Source organism: Loxodonta africana, chromosome 10 (genome assembly GCF_030014295.1).
Source record: "Loxodonta africana isolate mLoxAfr1 chromosome 10, mLoxAfr1.hap2, whole genome shotgun sequence".
Classification (NCBI taxonomy): domain Eukaryota; kingdom Metazoa; phylum Chordata; class Mammalia; order Proboscidea; family Elephantidae; genus Loxodonta; species Loxodonta africana.
In genome coordinates, this window is record NC_087351.1 from 39,040,307 (window position 1) to 39,052,859 (window position 12,553).

The following is a 12,553-nucleotide window of genomic DNA, read 5'->3' on the forward strand; positions in this document are numbered from 1 at the left end:
AAGGGGGAGGGGACCATAACACTGTTCACCAGGAGGGCAGGGGGTGGGGAGAAGGAGAGAACATGTTCTCCCAGTCTCTGGCATGGGCACTGGGGTACTACCCACAGAATGAGGCCAGTTCTCAGGTCCCAGGCCCAACCAAATAAAAAAGGGGGCAGGACCTAAATTCTGGTCGAGTGACAGATCTCTAGCTGCTACTGCATGGATCCTCCACTCATCCAGCTCCACCAGCCCAAATGACCAGGGACTGCTGCTAGCGAGTAGTTCTGTCTTTGTTTTCTGTATCCCTCTCTACTCTATCTTTACTGGATCACTAGGGCTCTCTCCCACCTTTCTGTGCCTTCCTTCCTCAGATCCAGTTCATGTTCTGCTCAACTTATTTTGCTTTGAGTTTGTACATACAGTATCTTTGTCTCTTCTCAGTGATTCCTTAAAGTTTTCTTCCTGTTCTCCTCAAATGGGAAGGCTGCTCGCTTTGTCTCAAGATGGTCACACTGCGCCAGGCCAGGTGGTAGGGTGCCTACAGCCTGTAAGTCACCTCGTTCAGTGTTTTCATTCAGTTTCTCCTTCCATTTGGTGTTCAGTCTAGTTCTTCATCCTTCCATTTACTACTCTGGATTCCCAGATTGTCATCTGTATCTGTTTCATTTGGTTTCTTGATTCTTTACTGTAGAGGGACAGCATAGTATGTGTGACTAAGCCACCCTCTTGGGCCATTTCCAAGAGCTTAACCATTGCACCACCAGGGATTTTTCACCCAAACAACATACATATCTCAAATAAAAGTAGTTAAAATATGTGACATTTTCTTTTTAAGAGCTGAAATTTAAAAAGAAAAAACAAAGCAGCTTGTAAATTCACTTCAACCTACTAAATTCCTTGCAAGTCTGCATTTTTTTCTCATAAAAAGACCTTTCCATGTGTCCTTCACTGTGCCCAGCCCATTCATCTTTACCTCCTCTCTTCTTTATTCCCTTAATTATTGCAGGCAGATTTGCTCGATCCTTTGAAAGATCCTTGATCCTTTAATACCTGCTTGAGAAGCTGGTCCACTATTAAAGAAAGAATAACTGGAACAGCACCATCATCATCCAGTTGCCACTGAGTCAATTCATACTTGACGACTTCATGTGTTTCAGAGGAGAGCTGCACTCCATAGGGTTTTCAACACCTTTCACCTTTTGGAAGTATGTTGTGAGGCCTTTCTTACGAGGTACCTCTGGGTGGATTCAAACTGCCAACCTTCGGTTAGTAGCTGAGCCTTTAACTGTTCCCACCATCCAGAGAGGCCAACTATAACATAGTATGTGTTATGTTCTGTGCTACATATATAAAAATATTTGCAGAATTAAGACATACCTCTTTTTGAAAAAATATTATAACCAAGAATCGTTACCTATGTTTTCTCCTTTCTTCATGTTATTTGTCAAAGATAAACCATCACTTGTCAATGTACAAAACACATGGTGGAAGACTCAAATCCCATGCACACTAAGTACTGTTTTAGTGCTTTGGTGGAAATTTTTATGGTTTCAGAGAAACATATATAATAAAATATGGTTAACCAGAGTATTTGAGGGAAATGATTTTAATTATTGAAACCTAAGGTTCATTTGGAAAACCTAGTGTAGTAGGGGTTAAGTGCTACAGCTGCTAACCAAGAGGTCGGCAGTTCGAATCCACCAGGTGCTCCTTGGAAACGCTAGCGGGCAGTTCTACTCTGCCCTATAGGGTCGCTATGAGTCGGAATAGACTCAATGACACTGCGGGGTTTTTTTGATTTAAGCCTCATTTAGTTAAATATTTGTCCGCCTTTCACATACATATTTTTTTGGTTTGTTTGTTTACATCTTTAAGGCAAATGTTTTGAAAATTTCTCTGTCAAGTTTTCTGGTCCGGCCTATACCTGTACAGTGATCTAGAGTGAAACATCTTTTGACCTTTCATCATCTGGTAGACTTCATGGCCCTGGATCTCAGAGATTGGGCTGAATCACACAGAAGTGAAGACATATACTGAATGCATCTTTTTAATGGTGGGGAGTATTGATTTTGTTGTCATTTGTTTGTTTTACTTTTAGCGATTGGTATTTTCCACAGAATTTTGTGTATTAGTTTTTATGTATATTTGTTTCTTCTTCACATATTTGATACTAAAAATAGTAGACATGTAGCTCACCTGTCTTCATAGAAGGAATTGAAGAATAGTACGATAGTCTTAGGAGCCCTGGTGTTGCAGTAGTTAAGAGCTATGCCTGCTAACCAAAAGGTCGACAGTTTGAACCCACAAGCCCCTCTTTGGAAAGCCTATTGGGTAGTTTTACTCTGTCCTGTAGCGTCACTCTGAGTCAGAATCAGCTCAATGGCAGTGGGTTTACTTTCTGTTTTTGCTGTGGTAGTCGCATCCAGAATTGCTGAGAAATATCACTTAAAATAAATAGATGGTTTGCTTTATAGCTCTGTGTATTTTAAGAGATAAAATTCCACTCAATTTGAGAAATGCCTTTTATTGATTCCTAGAAGGGATAGGTGTAGGAGGGTTTTTTGTAGACTAAAATAGATTATGCTTCTTGTTTAGAAGAGAACACTTTTGAATCAGGTAGGAATCTACCTCCAGGACCTCCTGCCTGGAGATGGTTTCATAGGACACCCAACATCTGCATCTTTGTTATGTGAGACTTTCTTAACTCCCTATGCAATGCTGACTTCTGGGTTTGAAAGCATTTTTTGGAGGTATTTGAGTCCTTTTTCATGGAAATGCTGTTTATTTACAGCCATCAGCACTAGTGCCATCACATCTCAAACTGTTTTATAACCCTTCTTTCCATGCTTTACCTTATTTTTAATTCCAACCAGTGGGATCCAGATTTCCCACTGCATTAGCACGTTGCCATCATTAGTTATTGCCTTAAAAATGAAAATAAATAAATAAAAACAATCACACAAAAGAAATAGGAAAAAGCACTTGAAAAAAAAGAAAGAAAATATTTGAGTCAAAATAAACCAGACCATCCCGAAACTTAAGTCACACAAAAATGCCAGCAGGGGTTTCCAGAGCAAATAAATTAATTTTTCTTCTTTACATGCAACAACTGATATCTTAAAAATGTCTCTAAATAGAGACAAATCCCATGGGTCTCCACCCTTATTGAAAAATTGCCCTAGTTACTTTGATATGTGGGGATGTAGGGAGCTTATCCACAGATAGATAGAGGTTTCTCTTCTGTACTAGCTCATATATGCACATGTGCTAAATGATGCGGTGCCTTATGTCAAAAGATAATAATACAAATTTAGAGCTGAGCAGAGGTGTAATTTAAATAAGCAATCAAATTTAGTATTTTTTTTAAGGAAAAGAGAGTCATTCCTCTACCCGAGAACTAGTTCATCATGAAAAATGTAGGCTTTTTTACTCTACTCACATAAACAAATTTTATCATCCGTAATAAAATATGCAGAAAATATATGATGAGAGCTGGTCCACTTTGAAAGAGCAATAAATAACCTAACATTGTGCAATTAAAAAAAAAAAAATTAGGACAGCTCTTCAGGAAGAGGTACTTTCAATGGCATACTGCGGGGTGGGGAGACAAAAAAACTTGCTTTCTAAGGCTGCTCCACATGCTAAAGACTAATTTATTATTGCAGTATTATTTGTCTTGAATTTGAAATAGCGTGGTTGGAAAGGATTTTATACTTATCAGAAGGTTTAAATCTTTAAATTCTCAGTGCTTTGCATTTTCAATTCTTTCTATACTAAAAGGAATAAAATGTTCCAAGCTCACTCCTTATTTTTATTTCTGTTCAGAGATTTTGTAGAAGCTGTCACAAGAGGATTATCTAAACATGTGCAAAATCTAAAGCATGTATATGGATAAAGAGATATATGATTCAAGAGGAAAGAACAATATCTCCTGTATAAAAATAGTTTTTATCACTATAACTGATTCCATCCAATCATTATTATGCAGATCAAGTGGAAGCTGCTAAGTATTGTGAGTTTCTAGCATAATATAATTGAATAAACCCTTGGTCTTTGTGTTTCCAGGAAAAAGGCTGTACAACTACAGCCTTTGTCTGTTGTCCAGGGCTGGTGGGCATCTGTGGCAGCATATTTTCATTCTCTGATCAGTGAAAGCTCCATTTGGCAAATTTTCTCATGCTCTGAAATGTAAATAAAAAAGAGATTAGTTCTTTGTTAAACATCGATAAGTGATACTAACAATATTGTGTGAAATGCCCCAGCTTTCTAATGAGGCACACATTTGCAAGAGTGACGTTCTACCTTGGATGTGGCAAGAACCCAGTGCAAGTTTGTGGCCAGAGCACATCACGTTTGCTGAAGTACAGGGCGAAGGAAGACAAGGGAGATCCTTGGTGAGATGGATTGGCACAATAACTACAATGATGGACTTGAACATGCTGGAGATTGTGAGGAAGATTCAGGACCAGACAACATTTCATTCTGTGGTACATAAGGTAACCACAAATTGAAGTTGACTAGACAGCAGTTAACAACACTATGGTTGAGTAGGCATATACCAATTTCCTGGTACAGGCTTGGTTTAAAACTGTATGCTGATTTCCTTATGGGCAAATTAGTGATCATAGGTTTTGATTTAGAAAATATTGCTACAGTGCCTTTCTGCTCAAACTAAAAAGTTGCTATAAGCAAACATGTCCTGAATCTACTTTCCAAAATGCTTACAGGTATTTAAACACTTCAATTAAGACTCCATAATGTGATAAATTCATTATATTTCTTATATTTCCCTACATGATCACCCATCATGTGCTGTTCCCAACCTGCCACTGGGATATAAAACTGTGAATAATTCTCTTTGTAAAAATCATCTAGAAAACTGAGATGTCTTGAGATTACCAATATTAGACTTTAGGCTTCCCTTTTTAGCATAGACATAGGTCCCTGGGTGGCACAAATGGTTTGCTTTTGACTACTAATGGAAAAGATGATGGTTCAAACCTACCCAGCAGCACCACAGAAGAAAGGTTTGGTGATTTGCACCTGTAAGTATTGTAGCCAAGAAAAGCCTATGGAGCTCAGTTCTTCTGTGTAGCACATGGAGTCACCATGAGTCTCAATGGACTTGAAGGCAATGAGTTTGGTTTTTGAGGTTTTTAGAGTAGAGATAATCACATCATGGATACCAATTTTTCATAGGTCTTAAACTGCTTCTTAACTAGTTCTCACGAGTTTTTGCATTTCTCCCTCACCAGTAGGTTCAGAAAAATTTCTACATGTATCAGTTTTAAAAATACTGCAGTCCTGAATCATCCTAGCTATTTTTAAACTAACTTCTATTGCCTTTCTTTGAAATATTCACAGTAAGTAATCATCTGTATCTTTTCTACACAATGCTTCATCTTAAATCTTGGCTTTTGGTCTGACAGAGAAGCTTCCTGGAATAAGTGTTCTCTAAGCATGAATCCCCTGGAAATTTCCTTACATACAATGAATTGTAATATTGATTTCACATTATGCCAAAATCCAAGGAAGGAAAGTCCTGAATTCTCCAGTATTGAAATGTATAGATTTAGTTAAGACCTTATAAGATTCCACTATAATAAAATGTTGGAAGAAATACATATTTTTAAAAGACGTTTATTAAAATATGTCAAAATTTAGTTTTTGTATTTCTCTAGTAATTTCTAAGAGGCCTAGAGACTAGTTATTAGTCTTGATTTTTATACAGAACAATTTCTTGCACCTCTAATTCCGCATACAAAAAATACCAAGAATAAAAAATCCTATTCATTTCCATTTTGTCATTTTGTTGTAATAGGCTCAATTATCCTTAAATTTTTCCAATAAAGGAGGTTTGGGCACACTTGTTGGTCTCACTAAGGCAACAATAGAGGAGTTAGCATGAGGCAGTTATATAGCAATTAGAAGATAATGATTTTGTTCCTGTCTTCATCGCTTGTTCATTTTGTCACATTGGCCATTACTCCATCTGAATCAGCCTGAGCTTTTCTGTCCACAATGCATCTTATTTAGTACAACGCACCCAGAAGATTCCCAGTAAATATTAACAGATGATAAATGGCAATTCTGGCCTCTTACCTATTGACTAAAGAATGTGCTGGGTGATTGAATAAATGAAAGGCTTTGAAATTATGGATGGGACTCTCTTTTATTCTGCCCCTCGCCCCCAGCATTACCAGCACATTTTTCTCTGTTTAATGATGAGTTGGACACAGAGGAAACATACTTAGAGACAAAGGAAATCTATATTGTTTCCTGTTGAACTTACTACTTAAGCAATTCTTTATTCATTTTATCTGCCGTTTACTACCGTTTTTATAGGTGTATGGAAAATAACTGATATGAAGTTAAGTATATCATGACTTCTCCTATATAAGTTATCCTAAAGTTGCCTTCATCCCTTCAGCCAATGTTTGGACAGGCCCATAAAACAAACCAAGACCAAGGGGCACACCAGCCCAGGGGCAAGGACTAGAAGGCAGGAGGGGACAGGAAAGCTGGTAATAGGGAACCCAAGGTTGAGAAGGGAGAGTGTTCACATGTTGGGGGGTTGTTAACCAATGTCATAAAACAATATGTGTGCTAACTGTTTAATGAGAAACTAGTTGGTTCTGTAACCTTCATCTAAAGTACAATTAAAAAATAAATCAATAAAGTTGCCTCTGTCCTATAGTGTTCTTGGAACTCTTGCATAAGCTTTAGTCATTTCTCTCCAGCTGTACATTAGGTGCTCTGCATCTTTTATAAATAGGTTTTTTTGTTTTTTTGCATTGCTTTGATGGCACACGTAATAGTATCCTAAGTGTCCTGAAAAGAGTAATACATCTTCCTGAAACAAGAACTGAGAACATTACTTGATAAATATTATTATGGATTGAATTGTGTCCCCCCAAAAATGTGTATCAACTTGGCTAGGTCATGATTCCCAGCATTGCGCGGTTGTCCACCATTTTGTGATCTGATGTGATTTTCTTCTGTGTTGTAAATCCTGCCTCTATGATGTCAATGAGGCAGAATTAAAGGTAGTTATGTTAATAAAGCAAGACTCAATCTATATGATTATGTTGCAACTTGAGTCAACCCCTTTTTGAGATATAAAAGAGAGAAGTGAATAGAGAGATGGAGGACCTCATACCACCAAGAAAAGTAGTGCCAGGAACAGAGTTCGTCCTTTGGATTCAGGATCCTTGCACTGAGAAGCTCCTAGACCAAGGGAAGGTTAAAGACAAGGATTTTGCCCAGAACTGATAAAGAAAGCTTTCCCCCAGAGCTTGCACCTGAATTTGGACTTCTAGCCTCCCAATCTGTGAAAGAATAAATCGTTGTTAATTAAAACCAAATCCACTTGTGATATTTGTGTTATAGCAGCACTAGATAACTAAGACAAATGAATTTGGCTTTTTCAGAAGTAAAGTTATTTCAGAAATAAGTTGTTGAGCAAGTTCTAAGCTTACGACCTCTCTGGAATTCAGCCCATGTTTTGAAATAGCTGTACTGACTTTAGAGGTTTAAAAGATTAAAGCCCTCTCAAGTTAGTCATCTATAGAATTTTTAAAAATAGCTGTTATTTTGTTCTGTTTTATGCAAAGCAGTTCTTTCAACCTTACTTTAAACTCCTAGCTTATCAAGATAATGGGTTTCATTTTTTAAATTTATCTTAATTCTTAACATTTTATAGGGATTTATTATTTTCACAACAATAAGGGAGAGCTATTCTTTACCAAAAGGCAGTTGCCTTGATATCTATTAAAGTAAATGTGGTATTTTGACACTATTTCTTAGTATTTAAGAAAAATTATTACTTTTTGTCTTATGTCTCTGCCTTTTTTATTTCATTTCTGTTTAATTATGCTGAAGTTTGGCATTGGCATATATTTGCTCATTTTTATGTCAGTTTTGATGTTCTTTTATTGACTACTTATACGTAGAAGTAGCACATTATAAGCAAATTCAGTGTATAGTGAAGAGGTCTCAAAATCTTCCTGGCAAGTCAATAGATAGAACTCAAAAATAGGTCTTGAACACAACAGAAACTTATCCCATTCGCCCTACATGAGAGAAAAGATTTCATTATGTATGCATGGAAGAAAGTCTCTTGTATACATTAACCCAACTTCATGACAACGGGGAATCTTTGTGGGGGTGGGAAACCAATAAAATTTTTATAAGAAAAAATAACTACTGAGAATGTGCAATCCCTGGTTATCATCTCATGTTATAGGTGATGGCTTCAGCCATCTTCGAGTTGCAAAACACAATTTGCTACTGTAAAATCTGTCTCACCGCAAAGCTGAGCTCTTTCCAAATTGATCCTGGTTATTTGTCTGCCAGGAGCTGATGCCCATCTCCACACTCAGGGCTCAAACAGTTAATGCTTAGTACTTGGGGCCAATCTGGGTGACATGAAAACTCTTGCAGCAGTATTAGCTCTTTTCTGTTGATCTATTTATCATTGTGCTTAAGTTCTAGAACGTCAGGAACACTTCAGTCGTGAATTAATTTTTTCACTGGGCTTAATGCACCCATTGAATATTCTGATGAGTCACTTGCTGTCAAGCGCATTTGTCTTTTCATCATCAGACACTTAAAAGTAATGCTGATAGATAGGCCATGGGTAAAATTATGTTCTGTTCGATGGTAGTTCTTATTTTTCTCTACTTGTACTGAAACCACTACTGCTTCAATTCTGTTTTGTCCTGAGGCCAGGTCTTTGTAAACATGTAAGTAAGACAGACAAACCGATTGACTTACAGGGTTTTCCTGGCTATCATGTATGGGCATGTAGCATGGGCATTGCATATCTTTAAGGACATTGTTCATATTTAGTCTTTGCAAAGGTTGCACTCTATAACAATATTTCATAATTAACACAAATGGGCATAGAAGCACTGGCACAGATAGATAAGAAGGACAAATGGTGTGTGATTAAATCATCATTCTAAAACTGCACAAAGTTTTCAAAGTTAAAATCAGATTTCTTGCTTGCTTACAATTGACTACATTTTCTTAATGGAATCTGATCTACAAGAGCTGGAATTAACTTAAGGCTTTCTCTGGTCCAAACGCCTTACGATATTGGCAAAAATTGAAGCCCTATTCATCATGGGGCTTGTACAATGTCACATAGTTAATGGGTGTCAACACCAGATTTAGTGGTCTGTTTTCAAAATACTATTTTAAGTCTTTTTAGCTTATTAATATGTTGACAGCCACCTCTTGCCTGAAGATTATAAGTAACATCCCAGGGAAATGACCTTACAATAATAGGGTCCTGGTTTTAGTGTCTCTTCAAAGCCATTCTGCTATAGGGATTCCTTGGTTTTGATCTTGGCTTGTTAACCTCATTAGCATTGATCCTCAACACCTGTGACTGTGGTTAGTTGGGGACCTGGGGTGCATGACTTCTTTGTCCCAGAACCCACCACCGATAATCATTTCTCTCATGATCTAATGGGATACCTAGAGCCTGAAAGTATGCATCTGCAATCGAGTATAAATGTTGAACAGGTTATTACAAAAATGTTGTACATAGCTACACTTTATAGCATTTTATGCAACAGAGCCTTGGACAATAGTTGATGAAAAAACAAAGTTAATGTCTTTTTGTCTAGTGAGGTCAATGGTTTTTTGTTTGCTTTCCTAATGAGATGGAGGTTTACATGTTTTAAAGAACCGCTAATTGTTTCCTCTGTGCATGATTTTAGCCTTGCAAATTTGAAACGGAGGCATGGGTGAGCCCAAAGCAGATGTGTGCAGCTGGGCAAACCTTTTTTCCATTGCTCTTCCTTGGAATGATAATCCACATGCCGAGATTTCAAATGAGTTTAATACACATTTTCTTGATTAATGGAAAATGGCAGAATGTAGGAGACTGAAACAGTTCGTGCTTTGCTTGATTAATTAATAAGGGACTCTCTTTTCCCAGCTTTGACTCATTATGCTAATGAAGTGTCATCAATTAAGGCTTTCCCTTGATTATTGAATCTGTCAGGTAGTGCTCAGTAAAAACGCTGCATTCCTTGGCTATCTGAGTGGAATTGCCATTACAGCTTTTTATCAACTGCTTCTTCTATTTTTTTTTTTTTCTTCTATTAGCTGTTGTTTGTTCTGTTTTCTCATTGTTATATCATTTCCTTGACCTTGAAAGAGGTGATTGTGGAAAGCTTGGAATGAATTGGAAAATGCTATCTCTAGAAGTATGGGTTGAGAAAAGGGGTTAACAGAAATATAAATACCATTCTTCATTATTAATGATGTAGTAAAAAATGAATCAAAAGAATATGTTGAGCTTTCTGAAATAAGTGTTAGACATTGTTAGATCACATAAGTAATTCAGAAATAAATTATCATTAACCATTTGTCACCTTGTTATTTTACAAAAAATTTTAGGAGAGAGGGCTTTTCCCAAAGAAAATATTCTGAGAACAACAGTACATGTTCTTTTTTTTTTGCTGGTAAACTATTCATTCTTTTACAGATATTACTATTTCAATTTGGAACAACTTAGAGGTTACAGAAATGGAGGAAAAATTGAACATGACCAATAAAGATCTCTAGGTTAGGTTTAAGAAACAAAAATATTTGTATGTCTTAGTGGCCTTTTCTCCTTCACACTGAAGATGAAGCTTCAGTTATGGACCTATCCTGTCAGCTCATGTTGCCTATTGCACCCATAACAGAAGACCTTACTTTAAGATTTCCCATCAATGAGAAACTGTTAAAGCCATTTCCAAAGGTTATAAGTACTAGAACACTTGAGTAAGTCACTCACAATCACCCATCTCACCTCCACTTTGGTAACTGACGTATTGATATATTTACTTAACTTTCTCTTTTCACTTCCCCTGGAGAAACAAAATAACTTTGTAGTTTAATGGTGCATCCTTGGTCCTAGAGAGAGATACTTTTTGTTTATTTGCTTGTTATTTATTTGTTTCTGTTTTCATTAATTATTTGGTGTCATCTGTTTAATTCATCAATGCCTCAGCTTCCTAAATTTGGAATGAAGAAGTAGTAAAAAAAAAAAAAAAAATTTGGAATGAAGAAGTAGTAGGTAACTATTATTCATAGCTACTTTCCTAGAGATTTTGGATATAAATACATGGTGACATAAATGGAATATTCTGCTACTTGCTTTTCTGGGAACAAATCTATATTATGATGCTCTGAGTTTTAAAATTAGAGAAAGACATAGATAGAACCCTTTGCTAAGTGCATTGATGCTCAGTTGTCTCTACCAGTTGTACCAAAGTTGATAACTCCTTGCAGGGAAAACTCTCTTTTTCTCTGCTTTGAGAAACAATGATTTCAGTTCAATGGAACTCTAGATGTGCTTTATCCTTAGGTCACATCTTTAATTCGTTCTCTGAGTCCCAAACCTGTAACGGTACTGAAGAAAAGTTGACTCATAAAGAGATATAAGTGTGCTGCTGAGCAGAGCAGTACCAACTGCCTCAACGTAGAACATCTGTATTACCTTCTCAGAAGGACCTTGGTGAGAAATAAATCGAAATCATTATGCATGGACAGGTGAGGGGTGGAAGGGCTTGGTGACTGACAGAAATCAGGCCTGACACTGTTGCAGTGTTGCCCTTTAGAGGACCAGCCCTAAACAGCAGATTCTCTGCATGCAACCCCACACAGAAACCAAATACATCATAGCCAGCATTCTATTTGATAGCCATACTGCCTTTGGCTATAGGGTATTGTGAAATGGTAAAATAACCTAAAAAAGACACTGGTAGAAGTTTAAGTTATCCAGGAAAAAAAAGAAAAAAATTAAGCTCCATAAGCTGTAATGGATGCATCCATTCTCATCATCTCAATCTTCTATTTGCTTGGTTTTGTTTTGATATCAAAGTCACAATGGCTATGTAGGAGCAGATGGGCTAATAGATATTTTTTAGAATTTAATTATTTCCTTTAAGTTTTCTTTTAAAAAACGGTGAAAATATACACAGCAGAACATACACCCATGCCATTAGTTTCCTTTTTAAGCAATAACATGTTAATCTGTAGAAAACAATTTTGCAACAAAGCATGTGTGGTCATATTGTCATTGAATTTGAAGGTACCCAACTGTTACTTATAATACTGAAATATTGGTTGAGTGAAAGAAATAGAAGAGTATCATAGGTTTCGGGGTATGAGATATGAATCTGTCATTCATAACTAAAGTTGTGCTGAGAGTATAACAATCTCATTGTGTCTTGCCTGATTAGAAATATAGCATAAAATAGTGTGTGCAGAGAGGCAAAGCTATATTGGTCTAATTGATTAACTTTAAATATTTATGATAAAATAGGCCTCGGGGAATGAAAGTATGAGAAGTTTGCAGGTCAACAAATAATTATAAAATCATTTGCAAATGGACAATGCTATTGCGTTTAGTTAGTAACTGACAGTTAACAGAAAGGAAATAGGACATATTCGTTTTAATAAAAATGTAGCTGAGAGCCTTCTGTAGGAGTTAGCACAGAGAAGTGGTTAAATACAGACATCCTGGAGCCAAGCAGTGCCACCCGGTATACAGGCACTGATAGTTCCC